Here is an 18259-nt window from a genome sequence, read left to right on the forward strand (position 1 = left end):
AGTTTAACCCTTTTTTGACACAACAATCCTTTCTTCAAACACTTGAATATTGCTAACATTGGTCCTCCCTCAAGCTTAACTTCACCAGACTAAACATTCTCATTTCCTTCCTTTTTATGAAAAATCGTGTTTCCATGAATTGAGTCAGACCAGTTCCAATTGTTCAGGAATGAAAAGAGCCATCTATATCCAGGGAGAGGACTATGGAAACTGAGTATGGACCACAACATAGCATTTTCATTGTTTGCTTGCATTGTTGTTGTTTGTTTGCATTTTGGTTTTCCTTCTCAAGTGTTTTTTTCTTTGTAGATCCAATTTTTCTTGTGCAGCAAGAAAACGGAGTGTGTGTGTATGTGTGTGTGTGTGTGTGTGTGTATGTGTGTGTGTGTGTGTGTGTGTTGGTTTTAACATACATTTTAACATGTATTGGAATACCTGCCATCTGAAGAGGGTGGGGGGGAAGGAGGAGAAAATTTGGAACAGAAGGTTTTGCAAGGGTCAGTGTTGAAAAATTACCCATGCATATGTCTTATAAATAAAAAGCTATCAAAAAACAAAAGAAAAGAAAAATCTTGTTTCCCACTAGTAGACAATATACACTGAATTGTTTTTTACTTCAATAGTAATTAAAGATTTGCACCTCAGTTGATAATGAAGCCTAATTTTTATAACTCTGTTATAACATAGCTAACTGAGCTAACTAGTCCCTGATAAAAATGAATAAATTTTATTGACTGATTCAATTATTGATCTGATTACTCATTATTGTTTTGATGATGAGCAATCAAATTTAGTTATTCCAAATCCGGATTATGAATAGGATGACTCAGTGCAATTCCAGAGCAAAATGTATAGATGTATAAAATGTCACTCCCAATATGAATATACATTGATTTCCTCCAAGCCTGAAGAATCCCCAAGAACATCAATTGGTTATAATATTAGTTGCAGAATCACTTATATAATTGGAATGGGCCTTTGAGATGGCCTTGTGTTTTAAAGATTATCTTTTAAAAACATGAAAGCAAAGTCCCAGAAACGGGAAATATTATGCTCAAGGTCAGAGTCACATGCATTTGATAAGATGCTTAATAATACTTATAGTATGATTATAGTGTGATGTTTCTCTATATATTTTCATTTGCTTGTGGCAACATGAGAAGATCCAGATGGTTGGAGCATTTAATCTGAGAATTATCGAGAGAATAATTGCACATCAGTTTTGTTTTAATTATAGCTGATTCAAAATTTTAAATGCAATCTGCAATAGGGATAAGCTAGAAGCCTTCCTGATAAGATCAGAATAAATTAAGAATGTCCACTATCACCTCTATTATTCAATATAGCACTAAAAATGTTAGTGTTAGCAATTAAAGAAGAAAAAGAAATCAAAGGAATTAGAATAAGAGATGAGAAAACCATACTATCATATATTGCAAGTGGCTTGATGGTATACCTAGAGAACCCTAGGTAATGAGCTAAAAAAATTACTTGAAATAATTAACAACTTTAGCAAAGTTGCAGAATATAAGATAAGCCCAGATAAATCATCAGAATTTCTTTATATGACTAAGCCTGCAAGAGATAGAAAGAAAAACGCCATTTAAAATAACTGTAAATTCAAAGGTTCTGATAAAGGCCTCATTTCCAAAATATATAGAGAATTGACTTTAATTTATAAGAAATCTAGCTTTTCTCCAACTGATAAATGGTCAAAGCATATGAACAGACAATTCTCAGACAAAGAAATTGAAACTATTTCTAGCCATATGAAAAGATGCTCCAAGTCTTTATTAATCAGAGAAATGCAAATTAAGACAACTCTAAGATACCACTACTCACCTGTCAGATTGGCTAGAATGACAGGGAAAGATAATGCGGAATGTTGGAGGGGATGTGGGAAAACTGGGAGACTGACACATTGTTGGTGGAATTGTGAACACATCCAGCCATTCTGAAAAGCAATTTGGAACTATGCTCAAAAAGTTATCAAGCTGTGCATACCCTTTGATCCAGAAGTGTTTCTACTGCATCTGTATCCCAAAGAGATTTTAAAGAAGGGAAAGGGACCCACATATGCAAAAATGTTTGTGGCAGCCCTCTTTGTAGTGGCCAGAAACTGGAAACTGAGTGTATGCCCATTAATTGGAGAATGGCTGAATAAATTGTGGTATATGAATGTTATGGAATATTATTGTTCTGTAAGAAATGACCAGCAGGATGATTTCAGAAAGGCCTGGAGAGACTTACATGAACTGATGCTGAGTAAAATGAGCAAGACCAGGAGATCATTATATACCTCAACAGTGATACTATATGATAATCATCTCTATCAGGTCTGATGGATGTGTCTCTTTTCAACAATGAGATGAAACAAATCAGTCCCAATAGAACAGTAATGAATTTAACCAACTACACCCAGCAAAAGAACTCAGAGAAGTGAGTGTGAACCACTACATAGAATTCCCAATCCCTCTATTTTTGTCTGCCTGCGTTTTTTGTTTTTTTTTTTTTTTTAATAATTTTTTATTGACAGAACCCATGCCAGGATAATTTTTTACAGCATTATCCCTTGCATTCACTTCTGTTCCGATTTTTCCCCTCCCTCCCTCCACCCCTTCCCCCAGATGGCAAGAGTCCTTTACATGTTGAATGGGTTGCAATATATCCTAGATACAATATATGTGTGCAGAACCGAACAGTTTTCTTGTTGCACAGGGAGAATTGAATTCAGAAGGTATAAATAACCCGGGAAGAAAAACAAAAATGCAAGCAGTTTATATTCATTTCTCAGTGTTCTTTCTCTGGGTGTAGCTGCTTCTGTCCATCTTTGATCAATTAAGGCTCTCTTTATCGAAGAGGTCCACTTCCATCAGAATACATCCTCAAACAGTATTGTTGTTGAGGTATATAATGATCTCCTGGTTGCCTGCGTTTTTTTTTTTTTTTTTCCCTTCACAGGTTAATTGTACACTATTTCAAAGTCCGATTCTTCTTGTGTAGCAAAATAACTGTATGGACATGTATTTAACATATACTTTAACAAATTTAACATGTATTGGTCTACTTGCTATCTGGGGGTGGGGGTGAGGGGAAGGAGAAAAACTGGAACAAAAGGTTTTACAACTGTCAATGCTGAAATATTACCCATGCATATATCTTGTAAATAAAAAGCTATAAATAAATAAATGAAAAAAAAACCTAAAAAAAAACTGTAAAAGATATAAAATATTTAGGAGTCTACCTGCCAAAGCAAACCCAAGAATTGTATGAACACAATTATAAAACACTTTTTACATGAATAAAGTCAGATGTAAACAACTGAAAAAAAAAAATCAATTACCACGGATAGGCCAAGCCAATATAATAAAAACGACAATTCTGCCTCAACTAATTTACTTATTCAATGTCATGCTAATCAAACTACCAAAATATAATTTGATAGAGTTAGAAAAAATAACAAAATTCATTAGGAAGAACAAAAAGTCAACCTATATTATAAAGCAATAATCACTAAAATTATCTGGTATTGGCTAAGAAACAGAGTGGTGGATCAGTAAAATAGATGTGGTATACAAGACACAACAGTTAATGATAAAAATAACTTAATATTATATAAACACAAAGACCTCAATTTTAGGGATAAGAACTCACTATTTGATAAAATCTCCTGGGAAAACTGGAAAACAATAGGACATGTACTAGGAATAGATCAATATCTCACACTATATTGCAAGATAAATTCAAAATGGGTGCATGATATTATACATAAAAAACAGACACCATAAGCAAATTAGAAGAGCAAGGAATACCTGTCAAACAGGAAGGAGGAAAATTCATTATTAAACAAGAAATAGAGAGCATTAAAAATGTAAAATAGATAACTTTGATTTTATCAGACTTAAAAGTTTTTGTACAAACAAAACCAATGCAACCAAGATTAGTAGGAAAGCAGAAAGCTGGGAAACAAACTTTACAGCAAGTATCCCTGATAAATGCCTTATTTCTCAAATATATTAAAAACTGAGTAAGATTTATAAGAACACAAGACATTCCCCAGTTGATAAATGGCCAAAGGAAAAATAAGCAATTTTCAGATGAAGAAATCAAAACTATTTATAAGTGTATAAAGAAGTGCTGTAAATCACTTTTTGATTATAGAAACTTAAATTAAAACAACTTTGAGATACCACTTCACACCTACCAGATTGCCAATATGACAAAAAAGGAAAATGATAAATGTTGGAGGAGTTGTGGGAAAATTGTGTCACTAATGCACTGTTGCTGGAGTTCTAAATTTATCTAGCTATTCTGGAGAGCAATTTGGAATTATATTCAAAGGGTAACTAAACTGTGCATACCTTTTGACCCAACAATACCACTGTGTCCCAAAGAGATCATATAAAAGGGAAAAGGATCTGCATGTGCAAAAAATATTTATAGCACACTTTTTCATGGCAACAAGATATTGGAAATTGAGGGGATATCTTTCAATTGGGGAATGGCTAAACAAGTCGTGGTTGTGTAATAAGAAATGATGAATAGGCAGATTTCAGAAAAACCTGGACTTGTATAAACTGATGCAAAGTGAAATAAGCAGAGCCAGGAAGACTTGTACACAGTATCAGAAATATTGTGTGATGATCTACTGTGAATGATTCACCTCCTCTCAACAACACAATGAATCCAAGAAAAGTACAAAGAACTCACAAAGGAAAATGCTATCTGTAACTAAGTAAGGAACTGATGGACTCAGAATCAAAGCATTTTTTTTTCAGTTACTTTATTCTTTCTTGTGACATTTTTCCCTTTTGATCTGTTCTTCTTTTACAACTGTGACTAATTAGAAAACGTTTTACATGATAGCAAATATATAAATCATATCAAACTGCCTGCCATCTTCAGAAGAGGGGAGGGAGGGAGAAAAGGAAGGAGAAAGGGAGAAAAAATGGGAACTCAAAAATCTCATAAAAATGATTGCTAAAAATGTTCTTGGCATGTAACTGGGGAGGAAATAAAATGCTATTAAAAAATAAAATATTAAATGTAGCCAGATTTAAACAATACAGGGGTTAGGAAGAGTCTGAGGAAGAACCAATAGAGGTTTGAAATGGATATGTGACAAAGGACTGGGAGGCATCTGAGCCAGATAAAATGTAATTTGATAAAAAGTATCATGATGATGCACTTTTGAATTTATGTGATCTTTGAGGACAGAAAAATCTGAAACCACAAATCAAGAGTATTGTTGAAAACTACAGTGACACTGAGGGTCTTCATTAAATTCCGAGGTGACATTTGTATTAATTCAGCAAAACCATTCACCATGAAGGAGAATGTTCCACCAGAAGTTGTGAATACAGGTAAATACTCTATTATTGAGACTGGAAAAAAAAAAAAAAGCAGTGGTACATTTCAAGAAATCAAACATTACCAAAATTACCTAATTTGGCAGAATACTGTGAGGATATCCTAAGCTAAAGGTATAGTTAACAAATGTCATATCAACAAGAAAACATTTGATTTGTGAGTAATTGCTAAAGAAAGGGAAAGTATTTCACCAATGAGCTGAATATACAAGGTAGACCAACTCAGGAAAACTCAACTTTCTAATATCTCCAGAACCTAGATGTAAGCACAGAAGTATGTTGAGAAATGGAACTATTAGTATAATCTTTTTACCTGGAAAGACAAAGAAACAAGGGAAGAGAAGTCATAACAATTTGAAACAAGAAAACCCAGAAAGATCAAACTGTTTATTTTCTGTTTCAAATATATGTATGGTCATATATCAAATGCACTTGAGAGAAATATGACAATTCCTTATAGATCCATCATTTAAACTTATAGAATCTTCCACAGAAGTGAAGTTAAAAAATGAGAATGTGGAATGCAATGGGTATACCAGACAGTGAATCATAGCAACTATCATACTATGAGAAACATTTGAGAATAATTCCACTACAATTTATGAAAAGGCTAGGATTTGGTAGACCAATTGACAAATACCACCCATACTTAGGATATGTAAGTGACATTGAAGTTTCCTAAAGAAGTTTTTGGTGTCAGCTTGAGTCATTGAAATAGTTTCCTCTTTCCTTAAGGACAAAAAAGTCAAGTTTAGCACCATGAGCTTATAGATCTGATGAGAATGATAATCAGCTAACTCAGGAAGAGATGCAGAAAGGTCAGTATATACAAAAGAGCCAGAACTATTTAACTTGTCACCAAGTTAACTAACAATATTGTGAGAGAAGCAAGAAAAATCTAACCCATGTAGCTAAACAGTTCAAATGCTTGCCCATTTTAATGTATTCCTTGCACATAACTGCATATGTTAATGGATGTGTTAGTGTTAGCTTCTTGAATGTAAATAACTATATCTGTTTATTAGATATGTATAAAGTTGCTACTTATGAATATGCTAGTAATTAGACAAGTTTTGGTATTATATAAGTCTATTGATATTGTTATAAGTTATGTTAGTGGGGTATTTTTTGCTATTTGTGATTATTTGCTTGGGTTTATGAATTTACATGTATTGTTATAATATATGTATGTAATATGTCTTATATACAATTAATATATTCAGTCTGATGCAATCTTGCCTATTAAATTAGCATAAATTTTATGTATGTAATACCAATGGGTAATTACTCATGATTTAGAAAAACATTATAATGAATACTGATGTTACTAACATGTCTATGATGTACAGTTGCACAAGTCACATGGGTATTAAGTGGCAGAAGAGATTCAAACTGAAGCTTCTAACCTCAAGATCTAGGGCTTATTCAAATAAAACAAAAGCCTCCTTTTATGGACCAGGAAAGTTATGGCTCCTCCTGTACATTTTGTCTAAGCCAACTGATTCATCCCCCAATTAATATCTGATAAATCTGACTGAGTCAAAAGAGAATATCCACATTGTGCAAAAGGAAAAAAAAAAAAAATCAAGTTCCAAATAAATGCTCTCTTCCCTAGAAGCTCACTAAGTTGATCTGGGGACTCCTATAAAATAATTTATAATTTTAGCCAGATGGATGACCTTAGGCAAGTCACTTAAACTCTCTCATCAAGAAAAGTAATAATAACAAATGAGCAAAATGAATAATAATAGGACTCAAAGGACTCCCTCAAAGGACTGTATAATTTTTTAAATCAGAAAGCATTATATAAATGCTAGCTATTACTATAGTCAAAGTCATGATTCAAACCAAGATCTCTTAATTCTATTATACCTCTAAGGTTTCTCTAAGAGTTATTTTACAACTTGTTATGATGTACTGGTTTCCAATACTGACCAGTGTCTAGGAATCTGTTTAGTCATCTGAATAACTGCCACAAGGAAAAACCTGCAGATCCCTATTATTTGGCTATAACAAAGATTCTAACTGATACTTGTCTTCCTTTATGGCTAAACTTGAATGATGCAGTATTTTCTGAGTGTTAAAATTAGCTAAAAGGAAATGCAGTACAGTATCCAGAACTTGATCCAAGATTCAGTTGATGTGGTAGTCCTTGTGCAAGGGCAGGCCAAGGGTGTGGTAGTGTGGCAACAGCCACAGGCTATGTGCATTGTGGTAAACAGAGGAGATAGAAAGGAAGAAGATATCTCATCGGAGATAATAGGAAACAGTCTTATGACTTGGAACTTTAAAAAAAAATAATAATTTCTTCTGAACTTAAAATGGATAATATTTATGTAATAATTCACAAGGCCACTAAGGAGACCCTAAGCTCTGGACCATACATGGATCAGGTTCAAATTGTGATCCTTCAAGCCCCCTCCCCAGATCCCCAGAAGAAATAAAAACACTTAAGGCTCATGTCTATAGTGTTCTCATTAGAGAATAGTAAGATGCTCAATGTGCATTGTAGATCAGGTATAGGACAGTTTTTCTTTTTTTTTTTTTACTATGAAAGAAATGCTTACAGCTCTAAAGACCCATAAACATACATTGATATATACTTAAAATATGATATAGTAATCTACAACTCCTATTTTATATTTCTAGGATGCCAATACTTAAAAAACTAATCATAAAATACTTAGTAGGACTACGAATAGACATTTCATCTTCACCTTAACTTTGTACTGTCTGAACAACTCCCTGAAGGTTCATGTCTTCTGGTCAGCCAAGGCAGAAATTGGGTTCATTATCTCTTTATGATCATTTTCCCCTGGTAGGGCATAGAAATCTCTTCCTGATATCAAAAAGCTCCAGCTGAAGACCCCAGGAACTCTTGAAGTTGCCTCCAAAGTTGAAAACACCCATCTCCAAATTAGCGTTTGGTCACCTGTGTTCAGGGAAAGAAACACAAACAGAAGAGGCAGACAGAACCTTGAGACCCAAATGCCGACTCAGAGAGGCAGCATGTGTACATTGCTTCATGTGTGAGTTGCTACTATGATTTCCTGGTTGTGGAAAAAGGGCTGTTCTTCCCTTACCCAAAGGAAATCCCATGGGAAGAGTTTGGTTGGGAGAGGAGAGGAAGGAAAGAGGAAGGATAGAAAAGCAGAATTGGTCTCTCTTTTTAAATTCTATTCAGTGGGTAGCTAGTCCTTCCAGAATCATAATGTTGAAAGATGAGTCACCCTAACAGCTTTGGCAGTCCCCAGGCTGGTGTCGCAGGTTTTACGAAAGAATTCGCCGTCTCAGTCTCCAAGTTAAAGGTTGGCAAAGGAGAGTTTATTGACACAGAGGCTCTCAGCCGGCTAGTATCCTGATTAAGAAGATAGTAAGGAACTGAGAGACAGAGTTTAATTTTATTTAGTCGTCTGTAGTCCAGGACTAGGGATTGATCTCCTGAAGAATTAAGAGTGGAAGGTGGTCTGAAGAGTAATCTTCAGGTGAATTAAGGATGGAAGGATTGGGATGGTCCAAAGCCAAAAGATTCAGACTCCCCTCACAAAGATCAGGGGATCAAAGAGTCCTATGACCTCAATAAGGGGATTGCTTCATCAACTGAAAACAAAAAGTCCTGCAGCACAGTGAGCCAGAGACCATGTGATCCACTGTATATATGGGTTAACCCCCCATTATACTTAAAATGTAAAAGTTTTGAGTTTCAGTAACTGGAATATACAAGTTTGTAGAAAGGAAGACAAATACTAAAGTTTGAGAAAATGGCCATAAAAATACTTCAGTGAGAAAAATTCAGGAATATCTGGGAATAAATAGTCCTGTATTGGACCTAGTATACACACACACAAATATATGTGCATGTGAACATATTTATGTATGTGGACAAGTAGTAGCATTGTGGGGCACTGCACTCATGATTTCTTACTATCATGACTCAGATAGTAACTCTGACACTTACTAAACAAGTCACTTAACCCTGATTGCTCAATTTTTCACTTTTAATTGAGCTGGAGAAGGAAATGGTAAACCATTCCATATCTTTAGCAAGAAAATCCAAAATGGTATCCTAAAGAATAAGATATGACTAAAATGATTCAACAACATGCAGATATGTATATATACATACAAACATTAGGAATATAGATATAGAAAAATGTGCATTAGGAGTTGATCCCTGAGGCTCTAGTACTTAATCACAGAAAAGAGATCAAAAGTGATGCTTAATTAAAAATGGGAACTAACCTGGTGGTCCTTCTTAAACAATGAACCAATCCCCCCCCCCAAAAAAAAATTAAATTTACATTTTCAAAAAAAATTTTCCTTAGGTTTCAAAACAAAGAGAATGTATCAGTCACAACAAAATTCCTATTAGTATGAGTAGTACCATACTGTTTCCAATCCCTCCAAGGCCATTAGTGCCTTACCCTCCCTTTTAATAATAATAATACTAATAATAACCCTCTTTTCTATTAGGTTTTAAGGTTTAGAAAGCACTTTTCCCAGAAATATCCTGTAAGGTAGATAATGCATATAATATTACTTCCATTTTTCAGATAACAAAACAAGAACAGAGAATTGATGAGCCCTAATCACAATAATACTGCTAAAAGTGCTAGAGCTGGAGAAAATCCAGGTCTCTTGGGCCTAAGTCCAGAGTTCTTTTCACTACTCAACACTGCTTTCCTTACATCCAGCTGAAATCCAATTAACAAGTCTAGTAACTATTGTTCTAAGTCATTCCTCTCCTTCTCAGCCATACCATATCTCAAGATGAAACTGTCTACTCATGTTATCTTTACTTCTCCTCTCAACCACTTCTAAACCCTTTCAACATAGTTTCTGACCTCATCATTCAACTGAAACTAAAGCTTTCTTCAATATTAACAATGATCTTTTCATTGCAAAATCTGATAGACTTTCTCAGGTCTCATCCTTTACTTCTCTGCTACATTTGACACTGATAACCATTGCCTTGGATACCCTCTACTAAGTTTTCATGAAACTATTCTCTCCTGGTTTGCCTCCACTTTTCCTGACTATTCCTTTTCCATATTCTTTGTTGCTTTATCATTCATATCATACTTCCTACCTATGGATGTTCCTCAAAGTTCACTTCCCATACATTCTGCTCCATATCATCTCTATGCAGATGATTCATAGATATAAAAATGTAACTATATATGTATAAAAAGATATGTTATATGTGTATATATAATAATATATGAATATACTACTATATTAATGGTTATATATACTATATGCAAATTATGCATATATAATATTGTGTGATACATAATATATATGACTATATACATAGAGTTACATACTTATATTTAAATATTAAATTTTATGTATGTTTATAATATATGTGTATATGTTTATATAATCATATAGGTATAAAATTTTATATAGATATTTATATATTATGTTTTTTATATATGCAAAAATATGTATATATTTTATATATAGGGCAAAACAAGATACAGGAACTTAATTCCTATTTATATGACTCTGAAGGCTCCAGTCTCTCCTCTGAGCTTTAAAGCCTTCTTACCAAGTCCCTATTAGATATTTCAAACTTCATTTTCCAAAAACACCTAAAACTTGAAATGTCTCAAATTGAATTCATTATATTTTGCTCATCCTAATGTCCTTACTCTTCCAAATTTCTGTGGAAGTTACCACTATTCTTCCAATCTCCTCAGTTCAGATTTTAGCATTATCTCAGACTCCTCACTCTTCCTCACCCCACACATCCAATGAGTTGCAAAATTTTGTAGTCTTTGTCTTCACATCTCTTTTATCCTACCTATTTCTCTCCTTCAGCACTTACACAGCTACTGACTTAGTTCAGACTCTCTTCACCTTTTATTTAGATTATCACAGCAACCTCCTAATTGGTCTCCCTGACTCATCTTTCTCAACTCCACCAATCCTATACATTGTTTCCAAAATAATTTCACTTAAATACCTGGTCATGTATCTCACTCACTCAATCATTTCCAGGTACCATTATTTTTAAGATTAAATATAAATTATATAATTTTTAAAACCCCAATCTATCCTTCCAACTTCATTGAATATCACTTTCCCTCTCATGCATTCTATAATCTAACCAAACTTGTCTTCCCTTTGTTCCTCACCCAAAACACTCCATCTCCCTTTTCTGTGTTTTGTCTTCCCATATGCTTAGGAGACAGACATTCCTCACCTCCTCCACCTCACAGAGGGCTTCTCTTCTTTTAAGAAATTAATTCTGAAGAAAGCTTTTCCTATCTAACCAACCTCTATTATAAGTGTCCTCCTTTTCAAGAAAGATTATATTTATTTGCTTTATATTTATATGTATAATTGTTGCACTATAAAATGCAGGTGCCTTTGGAGAAGGTACTATTTCACCTAGCACAGCACCTGGTACATAGTTAGATATCAATGTTTGTTGATTGATTGGATGATTCTTGACTTCTCTGCACTATTTGCCACTGCTGACTATCCTCTCTTACTACACATTATCCTCTTTAGTTTTTTGTGATACTGCTATCTCTTGGTTCATTTTTTAATTCCTGATTGCTCCTTATTTTCCTTTGCTGGTATCATCATCATCTATGTCTTGCCCTTTAATTGTGGTTATCTCCCAAGGCTCTGTACTCAGGCCCCTTGTCATCTTTCTCTACACTCTGTTGGTCACTATTTCCAACTCCCCTGGATCTGACAATATTTATTCTCAGATAACATAATATATATATATATGCATATACATATACACATATGTGTATATAGAAACATACATGTGATATGTGTGTGTGTTCATACATACATATAGCTCTAGTCTCTCCTGAATTCCAGTCTTATATCTCCAAATAGTTATTAAATGATATTATTAAAAATCCATCCCTCTATGTAGCTACCAAAATTATTTTGTAAAACAAGTATTTTTTTAAAATTACATTATAGAATTTAGATTATTGTCAAGATCAAATAATAAATAAAAGCAGTAGCTGCCTATTATTTATTTTCTTTAAAACCATGTCTCATTATATATAAGTATAATAAATATTATTTAAATTAATATAATCAACTATTATTAATTATTTTATATATCATATATAAGTATATGTAATATATTAATTATATGTAAAATAAATAATATAACATAAACATATATATATATAAACAACCTCTAATTTTGTAGTGAGAAAGCAGAAACCAGGACAAGTTAAGTGACTTGATCAAAATTATTCAGGACCTAGAAACAAAGCTGGAATCCAAGTTCAGGTCCCCTAAGTCTAAATAGAGTAACTTCTCCAATGTAACAATTATCCAGTCTGGAACTTAAGAGTTCAGGTCATTTCTGCAGTAATAGTATGGAGTCATAAGTTATTAAATCAGAAGTTTATAAGTTGATGACTACCTATATAAATCTTTCTTATGGAGGAACACAAAATTATCCAAGTTTCTATCAAATCTTGTAATACAATAGCCTACCAGTGGTATTTGCTCTGCTCCTCTTCAACTTCTACAACACTTTGTGATTGGTCAAGTACCAAGTTCTTAAGAAGTTGCCTATTTGAACTGGAAGCAGACAAGTACAATGGAAACAGCCTTGGATTTGGAGTTAAAGGACATAGTTCTTCCCCTCGCTACCTGTGAACTTTGGTAAATCAAATTCTCTCTATGTCTCAGTTTTCTCATATGTAAAATAAATCACTTGAACTGGATCAGAGAATGTCATGATCTGAGAGCCAGAAGGGACCTCAGCAATATCAAGTTCAACTTGTATATGAAAAAAAAAAATTCCAACTATAAGATATCCCACAAATAATCACTTAGCCTTGTCCTAAAGACTTCTAAGGAGGAGATCGAACTGCCACTCAGGGCAGCCCATTCTACTTTTGAAAAACTCAAATTGTTTAAAATGGTTTTTGATGTCAAGCCTAAATTGGTTTCTTTGCAACTTTTACCTAATGCTCTTGGTTCTATCCCTCCAGAGGCCAGAACCTGATAGCTCTTCAATTATTTGAAGTCGACTATGACATCCTCCCTCCCCCTGCCCAAATCTTTTTTTCTCCAGGCCACATATGTTTGGTTTCTTCAGTAAGCCAATAAGCAATTTTTTAAGCACCTATCATGTGACAGGCACTGAGCTAAGTGCTAGATACACAAAGAAAGGCAAAAACCTTTTCTTCAAGTTCACAAGCTAATACGAGAGACAATATACAAACATCCATGTACAAACAAGCTTCGTATAGAACAAATAGGAAATCATTAATGGAGGGAGGCCCTTGAATTAAGAGAAATTGGGAAAAGCTTCTTAGAGCAGGTGAAATGAAAATTGAAGGAAGCCGGAAAAGCCAGAAGACAGAAATGAGGAAGAAGCAATTCCAGAAAATGTCCAGTGACAAGAGATTGAATATCTTGTTTGAGGAATAGGAAGGAAGCCATATATAAGCCATAATATCAATGCAATAGATTATGAAGGCCCTTGAACACCAAACAGGAAATTTCATATTTGTTTCTAAAGATGATGGAGAGCTAATGGAGTTGATCGAGTAGAGGACATGATATAGTTGGACCTGCACTTGACAGAAGTGGAGAGAGACTTGTGACAGGCCGGCCGACCAGCAGGCAATTGAAATAGTCCAGGAATGAAGAGATGAGGGTTTAGTAGCAGTATCGGGGAGAGAAAGGAGAGTATTTGAGATAAGATGCAAATGTAAAAATCTGTGATGACTGCGTATTTAAAATCAGCTAGAGTCAGGAATTCAGGTTAAGGGAAAAATCTTCAATCTTTATTCTCAGTAGAGGTAAAGAAGAATTGTGATAGCAATATGGGCAGCTGCGACAGGAAGCCAGCTAGCAGAGGTGAAAGGGGGATTGCAGGTGAGGAGGGGATCAGAGGTGAAGGGCGGTCACGATAGCAATGCGTGCAGCTATGTCAAGACGCCAGCCAGCAGTCTCTCTTTCTGCTTCCTCTTCCATTCCCCTGCCTCCACCCACCAAAAACGTCATTTCCTATACAACACATCAGGACTTGCACAAAGAGTGGGTGGGGGCCATTCTTTCTCCAAGCTTATATATTACTAGAGTATGGTCCAATTACTATTTAGCCTCACATACTTGGGATCTCAATGCATCAATTCAAGCCTCAGCCCATTACAAAAATCAGCAGATTTTAGCAACCGATTGGATAGTGGCAGGTAGATAACATCTAGGTTATAAGTCTGGAACTTTCAAAAGATGGCAGTGCCCTCAACAGTAATTGGAAAATTTGAAAGGGGAAAGGGAAAAAAAAGAGTCCTGTTTTGAACATGTTGAATTTAAAATGTCTATTGGACAATCAGTTTGAAATATATAATAGGCAGGTGGAGATACAAGACTAGAAGTCAGGAGAGAGGTTAAAGCTGGATAAGTACAATTAAGAGTCATCAGCAAAGAGATAATGAATTCCATGCAACCACTTTGCATAAGACATTACTTAAGATCTGTCATCTCAGTTATTTTCCTCTAGACACAATTTCCAGATTCTTAAACTATGGTGCTCAGGATGCAATATAGTGCTCCGAATGAGTTCCAATGAGGATAGAGTACAGGGAGACTATCACCTTTCTGTTCCTATAAACTCTAACTCCTCTTAATGCAGCCTAAGATCTCAATGTCTTTTTTGAATACTATATCATAATAGCATCTCAGGCTGAGTTTAAGGTCTACTATCCTACCTCTAGATTTTGTTTTCATAACAACTTCTGTCCATCCATGCCTTCCTCATTTTATCTTGGTGAAGTTGATTTTTGTATTTTAGTATAAGTCTTTACAATTATATCTATTAAATTTCATCTTATTAAATTCAGCCTAGCTTTACAAAATTCCCCAATGCAGCTTGAACTAGAATTGTAATTGAGAAAGGTTTAATAAAAATAAGTAAAAATACAATGCAACATAGAAAATGTTGATTTGTGGTTTTCTGAGTCCATTTCTATTTGAGTTTGACATCTCTGGTTTAAATTGTTGAGGTTCTAAGTATTAGCTATTCCCAACTTGATGTCATCTGCAAATTTGGTATGTGCTATGGCCTTAATCAAAATGTTAAACAGCACAAGATTTGCTATAGATCTGGGGTTCTCATTGACAAGACACATCCTGTCACAGGACATTGAGCCATTAGCAACTACTTATTGAGTCTGGTCAACCAACTAGTTCTAAATTCATCTAATTGCCTTATTGTCTAACCCATATCACTCCATCTTCTTCATAAGTATGAGATTTTTTATCAAATGCTTTGTTAAATATACATAAACTATATTCACAACATTCTCCTCATCCACTAATTCAATACAATAAATGTTTCATTCTGATTGTTCTTAAGCACATAAATGTGGAAATATGTTTAAAAGAATTTCACATTCTTCTATATTGGTTTCTTGCTGTGTAGAGAAGGGGGAAGGGGGAAAGGGAGAAAAATATGGAACACAAGGTTTTGCAAGAATGATTTTAAAAACTATCTTTGCATATATTTAAAAAACAAAAAGCTATTAAAATATTTTTTCATCAATTCTTGATGGAGTCATCCAAATACTCTGTAACTGTCACTTCTGTTTCTATATGGCTTGTCAATCATCTTTCTAATAATCCATTCTGGAATTTTCCAGAAATTTTCTGCATCAAACTCACTGGTCTTAAGTTTGCAATTCTATTCCTTTTCTTTTAAAAGAAAAATGAGACATTTGCCCCTTTGCAATCTTGTGTAACTCCCTTATTTTCCATGATCTTTCAAATATCTCTAACAGTAGCTCATTAATCATATCTGCCAATTATTTCAGGACCTAAGGGTGTAGTTCCCCTGGACCAAATGATTCAAATTTATTTAGATCCTCTCTTATAGTCTTCTTTCAAATCTTGGCTATTGACTCCTTGTTAGTCATTTTTGGTCCTCTCCTTTGGAGAGATAATAAAAACCAAATAAGGAACATAGCAGCTCTTCCATCTTTCTGCTGTCAGTTACCATCAAGTCATCTGTCTCAAGAAATATCAACAAAACTTACATGTTATATGTCAAGTATTGTTTTAAGTTCTGAAGACACAAAGAAAAGCAAAGGCTGACCATTCTTGCTCTCAATAAACTCACTTTCAAAAATAAAATAAAATAAAATAAACTTACTTTCTAGTAGAGAAAACAACACCACCCAAAAAAATGTATACACAAAATAAGTACAGTGCAAATGGAAGGTAATCTGTAAAGGTGAAAGGGGAATGACCAGGAAAGGCCACCTGAAGGCTGTCTGTGGAAAATAGGATTTGATCTGAGTCTTGAAGGAAGCCAGGGTAACCAAAAAGAGCATTCCAGGAATGGAATTTACATTTCCAGTGAAAAGCCACAAATTAGTATGAGGGAATATAGTTTCCAAGTAACAGCAAGAAACTTGGTGTTGCTGGATTGTAGAGTAAGTGCAAGAAAGTAAGTGTAAGAAGACTGGAAAGGCAGGAAAGAGCCAAGTTGTGAAGGGTCATAAAAGCCAAACAGTGTTTTATATTTGATCCTGTAATAGGAAGCCAGTGGAATTTTTTCTTTTTTTTTCTTTTTGGAGTGGTGAGATGACATGGTAAAACCTGTGCTTTAGGAAAATCACTTTGGCAGCTGAATAGAGGATGGATTGGAGTTGGGAGAGACTTGAGGTGAGGAGACCACCCAGAAGGCAATTGCAAAAGTCCAGGAGTGAAAGGATGAGGGTCTGCACCAGGTCAGAGTCTGTGGGATAGAAGAGGAGAGAACTTAAATGAAGACTTGGCAACAGACTGGACAGATGAAGTGAGTAGAAAAGAAGGTTAAAGAATGACAACCAAGAATTCAAGGTAAGATAAGGGGAGAGCTTAGGAGGAAAGAATGAATTTCTACTCCACTTTGATCCTCATTTTTTCTCCCAAGGTAGCTCACCATCATCATCACATCTCCCTCCTCCCCAAAAAAACATTCCAGCTCTAAATTTATGAAGATTTTCGGAGAGGAGCCCTGCCCCACCCCCACTTCCAGGAAGAAACTTTCAGCCAGTACTTGGCACTGATGGGATCAAACTAAAAACAAACTGGAAAATATTAAGATTACAGTTAAAACTGATGTCTTAAAGAAAGATGAACATATCAAATATATTCATAAAGATTTCATAGCCCAACACATTACCTAGGTATTTCACATTGTGAAAAAATAAAACGATCCCTCATCTGAAAGAGTTTACTGGAGATAGGGCATAACCTGAGCTGTGGATTTTTATTCTTGTTCTTATAACTTTAACAATTAAAAATAAGAAGTCTTATCCCTGCCAAGTTATCTCCTCCAACATACCACAGCTGAGCCCCAGTTATAAAGTTCAGAGAAAGAGTGAAGGGCCAAAGAGTGGGTGAAAGTTTAATGACATGGAGAGCCAAAAAGTGGAAGGACTGAACTGGTCAGCGAAATCAAGAACTGGCTGGAAAACTGCGGTAAGGGCAGGTGCCAGCTAAGAGTGGGTGGAGGGCTGGGCTCTGAGCCAGAGCCTAAGGGAAGGCAGTGCGTTACCTCTGCCTCTGGGAGTGCAAGCGGGCTGGCAGAACTAGCCGGGAGAAGCCCATCCCGCCTGCCGACCCTACCACTAGCATACACCCTCGTGCTTCCCCCTGGCTTTGCCAGCCTGGGGCACGGACGTCCCCACCGCCTGCTAAAGGAACCGCAGAAGCAGCAGCAGCCTCTGCAGACGAGCCTCAGGCAACGCAGCCGCTATTTTCTTCCCCTAAACTGACTGGCCCACTTTTCTCCTTTACCTCGACGCCTCCCACCCCACCCCACTTCGAGGCTACTACTAGCCCGGGGCTTCCGGGCATACCGCAGGTCTGCACTTTGCTGGCGGGGTTTCACCTGCTCT

At 35.3% G+C, this 18259-nt stretch overlaps 1 long non-coding RNA gene across 3 annotated transcripts in view; it reads right to left on the reverse strand.

Annotated features, from left to right (window-relative positions):
* LOC127560558 (uncharacterized) overlaps positions 1-18259 on the reverse strand; it is a 39856-nt gene that overhangs the window by 19553 nt on the left and 2044 nt on the right. For all 3 annotated transcript variants that reach the window (XR_007953360.1, XR_007953358.1, XR_007953359.1), the window contains exon 2: positions 8087-8301. This is a non-coding gene — a long non-coding RNA (uncharacterized LOC127560558). The remainder of the gene's footprint in view (positions 1-8086; positions 8302-18259) is intronic.

Source organism: Antechinus flavipes, chromosome 4, assembly GCF_016432865.1.
Source record: "Antechinus flavipes isolate AdamAnt ecotype Samford, QLD, Australia chromosome 4, AdamAnt_v2, whole genome shotgun sequence".
In the NCBI taxonomy this organism is placed as follows: domain Eukaryota; kingdom Metazoa; phylum Chordata; class Mammalia; order Dasyuromorphia; family Dasyuridae; genus Antechinus; species Antechinus flavipes.